Here is a 10,000-nt window from a genome sequence, read left to right on the forward strand (position 1 = left end):
AACAGTTAAGCGGGGGAAAACTAAGCGGATGCGGCCACGCGTTGGGGAAAACAAAGCGGATCCGGCCCAGAGTCGGTGGAAATTGGCCCGAAAACAGTCCAGCGGCAAGCGGAAGCGGCTAACGTTGGGAAAAAGTGACCCGAAAACAGTTCAGCGGGGGAAAACTAAGCGGATGCGGCCACGCGTTGGGGAAAACTAAGCGGATACGGCCAAGTGTTGGAGAAAAATGGCCCGAAAACAGCCCAGCGGCAAGCGGAAGCGGCTAACGTTGGGGAAAAGTGACCCGAAAACAGTTAAGCGGGGGAAAACTAAGCGGATGCGGCCACGCGTTGGGGAAAACTAAGCGGATACGGCCAAGAGTCGGTGGAAATAGGCCCGAAAACAGTCCAGCGGCAAGCGGAAGCGGCTAACGTTGGGCAAAAGTGACCCGAAAACAGTTCAGCGGGGCAAAACTAGGCGGATGCGGCCACGCGTTGGGGAAAACTAAGCGGATACGGCCAAGTGTGGGGGAAAAATGGCCCGAAAACAGCCCAGCGGCAAGCGGAAGCGGCTAACGTTGGGGAAGCCGGCGAAACACGGTTCATTGGGGAGCCTAACCGTTGATTCACACAATTGGTCATCGCGCTTGGTTGAAAAGCCAGTGGCGCGAAGCTACCGTGTGCCGGATTATGACTGAACGCCTCTAAGTCAGAATCCAAGCTAGCAACCGGCGCCAGCGCCCGCCGTCCCTCCCGACCCACAGTAGGGGCTCCGGCCCCGACGGGCCCGTGCCATCGGCCAGGCCCCCGCGGCGGACGAGCCGCGGGCGGCCGCCTCGAAGGTCAATTTCACAAGGGCGGCGGGCAGAATCCTTTGCAGACGACTTAAATACGCGACGGGGCATTGTAAGTGGCAGAGTGGCCTTGCTGCCACGATCCACTGAGATCCAGCCCCACGTCGCACGGATTCGTCCCTCCCCACTTACATACAACACCGCTCGTCTGAGCTGGGGCCTCTGAGGGGCCGGCTCTATGCGGGACCGCCTCCGCTCACGGTCACGGTCACGTCGGACTTGTCTTGTCGGCGGTGGTCATGTATGTGTGCATGCATGCATGCAAGTTGTATCGATGGGCAGCGCCTTGCTTACATGCACATAGGATTTCAAGCCAAGTATTCACTTTCATGTCCAACAAGTCCGATATAATTCATGTAGCCTTATGACCCCCATTATAAGTTAGCCTTTGCAATTATGGATGTAGGCATGTGAGTATGCATGCATGCAAGTCATGGGCAAGCGGAAATTTTTTGTGTATGCATGCATATCCATGTGACGGGCAAGCGGAAATTTTTTCGTGTATGCATGCATGCATGTCACGGGCAAGCGCATGGGGCCGTCCAAAATAGTTCATGTATGTACCACATGGGGCTGCCACGAAATTTTTTTTTTTTTTTGATAAATTTGAAATTTGAAAAAAATTCAAATTTATTAAAAATATAAGATGTGAAATTTGGAGTTTGGAAAAAAAAATTGGGTTGTATAATTTCGGATCTTATGCAAGTGGGTTGGACAATTTTTGGTCCAAATGAATTACAACCGTCCAAAGAGCCATTGAAACTCCAGTTTTTCCGGCTTGTAAAAATTCCCACTTTTTTCGGATTGGACGGTTCCTACCCGGTGTGGACCATTTCTCAAACTTCCGGATTGTACGCGATCCAAATTATGGATGTAGGCAAAAATTCAAATTTATTAAAAATATGAAATATGAAATTTGGAGTTTGGAAAAAAAAAAATTGGGTTGTACAATTTCGGATCTTATGCAAGTGGGTTGGACAATTTTTGGTCCAAATGAATTACAACCGTCCAAAGAGCCATTGAAACTCCAGTTTTTCCGGCTTGTAAAAATTCCCACTTTTTTCGGATTGGATGGTTCACACCCGGTGTGGACCATTTCTCAAACTTCCGGATTGTACGCGATCCAAATTATGGATGTAGGCAAAAATTCAAATTTATTAAAAATATAAAATATGAAGTTTGGAGTTTGGAAAAAGAAAATTGGGTTGGACAATTTCGGATCTTATGCAAGTGGGTTGGACAATTTTTGGTCCAAATGAATTACAACCGTCCAAAGAGCCATTGAAACTCCAGTTTTTCCGGCTTGTAAAAATTCCCACTTTTTTCGGATTGGACGGTTCCTACCCGGTGTGGACCATTTCTCAAACTTCCGGATTGTACGCGATCCAAATTATGGATGTAGGCAAAAATTCAAATTTATTAAAAATATGAAATATGAAATTTGGAGTTTGGAAAAAAAAAAATTGGGTTGTACAATTTCGGATCTTATGCAAGTGGGTTGGACAATTTTTGGTCCAAATGAATTACAACCGTCCAAAGAGCCATTGAAACTCCAGTTTTTCCGGCTTGTAAAAATTCCCACTTTTTTCGGATTGGATGGTTCACACCCGGTGTGGACCATTTCTCAAACTTCCGGATTGTACGCGATCCAAATTATGGATGTAGGCAAAAATTCAAATTTATTAAAAATATAAAATATGAAGTTTGGAGTTTGGAAAAAGAAAATTGGGTTGGACAATTTCGGATCTTATGCAAGTGGGTTGGACAATTTTTGGTCCAAATGAATTACAACCGTCCAAAGAGCCATTGAAACTCCAGTTTTTCCGGCTTGTAAAAATTCCCACTTTTTTCGGATTGGATGGTTCACACCCGGTGTGGACCATTTCTCAAACTTCCGGATTGTACGCGATCCAAATTATGGATGTAGGCAAAAATTCAAATTTATTAAAAATATAAAATATGAAGTTTGGAGTTTGGAAAAAGAAAATTGGGTTGGACAATTTCGGATCTTATGCAAGTGGGTTGGACAATTTCGGATCTTATGCAAGTTTGGAAAAAAATTGGAAGTTTGAAACCTGAAGTTCAACAAAAAAAACGGCGCAAAAATCAGCAAAGCGGGGGCAACTAAGCGGATGCGGCCAGCCGTCAGTGAAAAATGGCCCCAAAACTGAGCGCATGCGGCCAAGCGTCGGTGCAAAATGGCCCGAAAACAGTCCCGTCGGTGCCCCCGTCGGGCTAAAATGACCCGAAAACAGTTCAGCTGGGGAAAATTAAGCGGATCCGGCCAAGAGTCGGTGGAAATTGGCCCGAAAACAGCCCAGCGGCAAGCGGAAGCGGCTAACGTTGGGGAAAAGTGACCCGAAAACAGTTAAGCGGGGGAAAACTAAGCGGATGCGGCCACGCGTTGGGGAAAACAAAGCGGATCCGGCCCAGAGTCGGTGGAAATTGGCCCGAAAACAGTCCAGCGGCAAGCGGAAGCGGCTAACGTTGGGAAAAAGTGACCCGAAAACAGTTCAGCGGGGGAAAACTAAGCGGATGCGGCCACGCGTTGGGGAAAACTAAGCGGATACGGCCAAGTGTTGGAGAAAAATGGCCCGAAAACAGCCCAGCGGCAAGCGGAAGCGGCTAACGTTGGGGAAAAGTGACCCGAAAACAGTTAAGCGGGGGAAAACTAAGCGGATGCGGCCACGCGTTGGGGAAAACTAAGCGGATACGGCCAAGAGTCGGTGGAAATAGGCCCGAAAACAGTCCAGCGGCAAGCGGAAGCGGCTAACGTTGGGCAAAAGTGACCCGAAAACAGTTCAGCGGGGCAAATTTTTGAAATTTTTTTTGAAATTCTGAAATTTTTTTGAATTTTTGAAGTTTTTTTGGGTTTTTGGACTTTTTTTGAATTTTTGAAATTTTTGAATTTTTTTGAATTTTTTTGAATTTTTTGAATTTTTTTTGAATTTTTGAAATTTTTTTTTTTTTTTGAATTTATTTGATTTTATAAATTTTTTGTGATTTTTTGAGATTTTTTTGAATATTTTACATGGGTGATTTTGACTTGGGGGATTTTCAGGGGGTGGTAACCCTGGGCGTGGCTAGAGCCTCAAAATGCATATTCCCCTATAGGGGGGCAAGGTTTTCAAAAATGGGTGCCCCCTCATGTACACGCGCGTGGGTGTACATGGCCCCGTCGGTGCCAGCGTGGGTGGAAAATGGCCCGAAAACAGCCCAGCGGCAAGCGGAAGCGGCTAACGTTGGGCAAAACTGACCCGAAAGCAGTATAGCTTGGAAAATTAAGCGGATGCAGCCAATTGTTGGCGAAAACTAAGCGGATACGGCCAAGTGTCGGTGAAAAATGGCCCGAAAACAGTCCAGCGGCAAGCGGAAGCGGCTAACGTTGGGCAAAAGTGACCCGAAAACAGTTCAGCGGGGGAAAACTAAGCGGATGCGGCCACGCGTTGGGGAAAACTAAGCGGATACGGCCAAGTGTGGGGGAAAAATGGCCCGAAAACAGCCCAGCGGCAAGCGGAAGCGGCTAACGTTGGGCAAAAGTGACCCGAAAACAGTTCAGCGGGGGAAAACTAAGCGGATGCGGGCACGCGTTGGGGAAAACTAAGCGGATGCGGCCAAGTGTCGGTGGAAATTGGCCCGAAAACAGCCCAGCGGCAAGCGGAAGCGGCTAACGTTGGGCAAAAGTGACCCGAAAACAGTTCAGCGGGGGAAAACTAAGCGGATGCGGCCACGCGTTGGGGAAAACTAAGCGGATACGGCCAAGAGTCGGTGGAAATTGGCCCGAAAACAGTCCAGCGGCAAGCGGAAGCGGCTAACGTTGGGCAAAAGTGACCCGAAAACAGTTCAGCGGGGCAAAACTAGGCGGATGCGGCCACGCGTTGGGGAAAACTAAGCGGATACGGCCAAGCGTGGGTGGAAAATGGCCCGAAAACAGCCCAGCGGCAAGCGGAAGCGGCTAACGTTGGGCAAAAGTGACCCGAAAGCAGTATAGCTTGGAAAATTAAGCGGATGCGGCCAATTGTTGGCGAAAACTAAGCGGATACGGCCAAGTGTCGGTGAAAAATGGCCCGAAAACAGCCCAGCGGCAAGCGGAAGCGGCTAACGTTGGGCAAAAGTGACCCGAAAACAGTTCAGCGGGGGAAAACTAAGCGGATGCGGCCACGCGTTGGGGAAAACTAAGCGGATACGGCCAAGTGTGGGGGAAAAATGGCCCGAAAACAGTCCAGCGGCAAGCGGAAGCGGCTAACGTTGGGCAAAAGTGACCCGAAAACAGTTCAGCGGGGGAAAACTAAGCGGATGCGGGCACGCGTTGGGGAAAACTAAGCGGATGCGGCCAAGTGTCGGTGGAAATTGGCCCGAAAACAGCCCAGCGGCAAGCGGAAGCGGCTAACGTTGGGCAAAAGTGACCCGAAAACAGTTCAGCGGGGGAAAACTAAGCGGATGCGGCCACGCGTTGGGGAAAACTAAGCGGATACGGCCAAGAGTCGGTGGAAATTGGCCCGAAAACAGTCCAGCGGCAAGCGGAAGCGGCTAACGTTGGGCAAAAGTGACCCGAAAACAGTTCAGCGGGGCAAAACTAGGCGGATGCGGCCACGCGTTGGGGAAAACTAAGCGGATACGGCCAAGTGTGGGGGAAAAATGGCCCGAAAACAGCCCAGCGGCAAGCGGAAGCGGCTAACGTTGGGGAAAAGTGACCCGAAAACAGTTAAGCGGGGGAAAACTAAGCGGATGCGGCCACGCGTTGGGGAAAACTAAGCGGATGCGGCCAAGTGTCGGTGGAAATTGGCCCGAAAACAGCCCAGCGGCAAGCGGAAGCGGCTAACGTTGGGCAAAAGTGCCCCGAAAACAGTTCAGCGGGGGAAAACTAAGCGGATGCGGCCACGCGTTGGGGAAAACTAAGCGGATACGGCCAAGAGTCGGTGGAAATTGGCCCGAAAACAGTCCAGCGGCAAGCGGAAGCGGCTAACGTTGGGCAAAAGTGACCCGAAAACAGTTCAGCGGGGGAAAACTAAGCGGATGCGGGCACGCGTTGGGGAAAACTAAGCGGATGCGGCCAAGTGTCGGTGGAAATTGGCCCGAAAACAGCCCAGCGGCAAGCGGAAGCGGCTAACGTTGGGCAAAAGTGACCCGAAAACAGTTCAGCGGGGGAAAACTAAGCGGATGCGGCCACGCGTTGGGGAAAACTAAGCGGATACGGCCAAGAGTCGGTGGAAATTGGCCCGAAAACAGTCCAGCGGCAAGCGGAAGCGGCTAACGTTGGGCAAAAGTGACCCGAAAACAGTTCAGCGGGGCAAATTTTTGAAATTTTTTTTGAAATTTTTTTGAATTTTTGAAATTTTTGAAGTTTTTTTGGGTTTTTGGACTTTTTTTGAATTTTTGAAATTTTTGAATTTTTTTGAATTTTTTTGAATTTTTTGAATTTTTTTTGAATTTTTGAAATTTTTTTTTTTTTTTGAATTTATTTGATTTTATAAATTTTTTGTGATTTTTTGAGATTTTTTTGAATATTTTACATGGGTGATTTTGACTTGGGGGATTTTCAGGGGGTGGTAACCCTGGGCGTGGCTAGAGCCTCAAAATGCATATTCCCCTATAGGGGGGCAAGGTTTTCAAAAATGGGTGCCCCCTCATGTACACGCGCGTGGGTGTACATGGCCCCGTCGGTGCCAGCGTGGGTGGAAAATGGCCCGAAAACAGCCCAGCGGCAAGCGGAAGCGGCTAACGTTGGGCAAAACTGACCCGAAAGCAGTATAGCTTGGAAAATTAAGCGGATGCAGCCAATTGTTGGCGAAAACTAAGCGGATACGGCCAAGTGTCGGTGAAAAATGGCCCGAAAACAGTCCAGCGGCAAGCGGAAACGGCTAACGTTGGGCAAAAGTGACCCGAAAACAGTTCAGCTGGGGGAAATTAAGCGGAAGCAGCCAAGCGTTGGGGAAAACCAAGCGGATACGGCCAAGAGTCGGTGGAAAATGGCCCGAAAACAGTCCAGCGGCAAGCGGAAACGGCTAACGTTGGGACAAAGTGACCCGAAAACAGTTCAGCTGGGGAAAATTAAGCGGATGCAGCCAAGCGTTGGGGAAAACTAAGCGGATCCGGCCCAGAGTCGGTGGAAATTGGCCCGAAAACAGTCCAGTGGCAAGCGGAAGCGGCTAACGTTGGGCAAAAGTGACCCGAAAACAGTTCAGCGGGGGAAAACTAAGCGGATGCGGCCACGCGTTGGGGAAAACCAAGCGGATACGGCCAAGTGTTGGGGAAAAATGGCCCGAAAACAGCCCAGCGGCAAGCGGAAGCGGCTAACGTTGGGGAAAAGTGACCCGAAAACAGTTAAGCGGGGGAAAACTAAGCGGATGCGGCCACGCGTTGGGGAAAACTAAGCGGATGCGGCCAAGAGTCGGTGGAAATTGGCCCGAAAACAGTCCAGCGGCAAGCGGAAGCGGCTAACGTTGGGCAAAAGTGACCCGAAAACAGTTCAGCGGGGGAAAACTAAGCGGATGCGGCCACGCGTTGGGGAAAACTAAGCGGATACGGCCAAGAGTCGGTGGAAATTGGCCCGAAAACAGTCCAGCGGCAAGCGGTAGCGGCTAACGTTGGGCAAAACTGACCCGAAAACAGTTCAGCGGGGGAAAACAAAGCGGATGCGGCCACGCGTTGGGGAAAACTAAGCGGATACGGCCAAGTGTTGGGGAAAAATGGCCCGAAAACAGCCCAGCGGCAAGCGGAAGCGGCTAACGTTGGGCAAAAGTGATCCGAAAACAGTTCAGCGGGGGAAAACTAAGCGGATGCGGCCACGCGTTGGGGAAAACTAAGCGGATACGGCCAAGGGTCGGTGAAAAAGGGCCCGAAAACAGTCCAGCGGCAAGCGGAAGCCGCTAACGTTGGGCAAAAATGACCCGAAAACAGTCCAGCGGGGGAAAACTAAGCGGATGCGGCCAAGCGTTGGGGAAAACTAAGCGGATACGGCCAAGCGTCGGTGAAAAAGGCCCGAAAACAGTCCAGCGGCACGCCGAAGCGGCTAACGTTGGGCAAAAATGGCCAAAAGCGGTGGAGCAGGGCGGTCTGAATCTATGCATCCACATAAAATGGGGGGTAAACCTGGGGGATTTCCAGGGGGTGGTAACCCTGGGCGTGGCTGGAGACCCAAAATGCATATTCCCCTATAGGGGGGAAGGATTTTTGGAACAGGCAGCCCCTCATGTACATGCCAAGCGGGGTGTACATGGCCCCTGTGGGTGCCTCCGTCGGTGTAAAATGGCCCGAAAAACAAGATTATGTTACCCGAAGACACGATTATGTTACCGAAAAAACACGGTTGAGCGGGGGCAGTAAGCACGGTTGAGCGGGGGCAAAAAACACGGTTGAGCGGGGCAAAAAACACGGTGCAGCGGGGACAAAAGACACGATTTTGTTACCGAAAAACACGGCCCGTCGGGGGCAAGGAACACGAATATGTTACCGAAAAACACGGACCACGCGGGTTGAAATCCCCAGCCGTAGAGCCGGCGAAACACGGTGGGGCAGGGCGTCTAAGCGTGGAGGCGCCCGTAAGACCGATGCGGGTTGAAATCCCCAGCCGTAAAGCCGGCGAAAAGCGGTCGGGCAGGGTGACTCCGCGTGGAGTTTCGCCCGTAAGGCCGATGCGGGTAGCCGCGCGGGTTGAAATCCCCAGCCGTAAAGCCGGTGAAACACGGTTCATTGGGGCGCCTAAGCGTGGAGGCGCCCCGCAGAGACCGAGCGGGTTGAAATCCCCAGCCGTAAAGCCGGCGAAACACGGTTCATTGGGGCGCCTAAGCGTGGAGGCGCCCCGCAGAGACCGAGCGGGTTGAAATCCCCAGCCGTAAAGCCGGCGAAACACGGTTCATTGGGGCGCCTAAGCGTGGAGGCGCCCGCAGAGACCGAGCGGGTTGAAATCCCCAGCCGTAAAGCCGGCGAAACAAGTTCGGGCAGGGCGACTCCGCGTGGAGTTTTGCCCGTAAGACCGATGCGGGTAGCCGCGCGGGTTGAAATCCCCAGCCGTAAAGCCGGCGAAACACGGTTCATTGGGGCGCCTAAGCGTGGAGGCGCCCCGCAGAGACCGAGCGGGTTGAAATCCCCAGCCGTAAAGCCGGCGAAACAAGTTCGGGCAGGGCGACTCCGCGTGGAGTTTCGCCCGTAAGACCGATGCGGGTAGCCGCGCGGGTTGAAATCCCCAGCCGTAAAGCCGGCGAAACACGGTTCATTGGGGCGCCTAAGCGTGGAGGCGCCCCGCAGAGACCGAGCGGGTTGAAATCCCCAGCCGTAAAGCCGGCGAAACACGTTCGGGCAGGGTGTCTAAGCGTGGAGGCGCCCGTAAGACCGATGCGGGTAGCCGTGCGGGTTGAAATCCCCAGCCGTAAAGCCGGTGAAACACGGTTGAGCAGGGCGCCTAAGCGTGGAGGCGCCCTGCAGTGACCGAGCGGGTTGAAATCCCCAGCCGTAAAGCCGGCGAAACACGGTTCATTGGGGCGCCTAAGCGTGGAGGCGCCCCGCAGAGACCGAGCGGGTTGAAATCCCCAGCCGTAAAGCCGGCGAAACACGTTCGGGCAGGGCGACTCCGCGTGGAGTTTCGCCCGTAAGACCGATGCGGGTAGCCGCGCGGGTTGAAATCCCCAGCCGTAAAGCCGGCGAAACACGGTTCATTGGGGAGCCTAAGCGTGGAGGCGCCCCGCAGAGACCGAGCGGGTTGAAATCCCCAGCCGTAAAGCCGGCGAAACACGTTCGGGCAGGGCGTCTAAGCGTGGAGGCGCCCGTAAGACCGATGCGGGTAGCCGTGCGGGTTGAAATCCCCAGCCGTAAAGCCGGCGAAACACGGTTGAGCGGGGCGCCTAAGCGTGGAGGCGCCCCGCAGTGACCGAGCGGGTTGAAATCCCCATCCGTAAAGCCGGCGAAACACGGTTGAGCGGGGTGCCTAAGCGTGGAGGCGCCCCGCAGAGACCGATGCGGGTTGAAATCCCCAGCCGTAAAGCCGGTGAAACACGATCGGGCAGGGCGTCTAAGCGTGGAGGCGCCCGTAAGACCGATGCGGGTAGCCGCAAGGGTTGAAATCCCCAGCTGTAAAGCCGGCGAAACACGGTTGAGCGGGGCGCCTAAGCGTGGAGGCACCCCGCAGAGACCGAGCGGGTTGAAATCCCCAGCCGTAAAGCCGGCGAAACA

Source organism: Carex rostrata, unplaced genomic scaffold, assembly GCF_964058835.1.
Source record: "Carex rostrata unplaced genomic scaffold, lpCarRost1.2 SCAFFOLD_39, whole genome shotgun sequence".
Lineage (NCBI taxonomy): Eukaryota > Viridiplantae > Streptophyta > Magnoliopsida > Poales > Cyperaceae > Carex > Carex rostrata.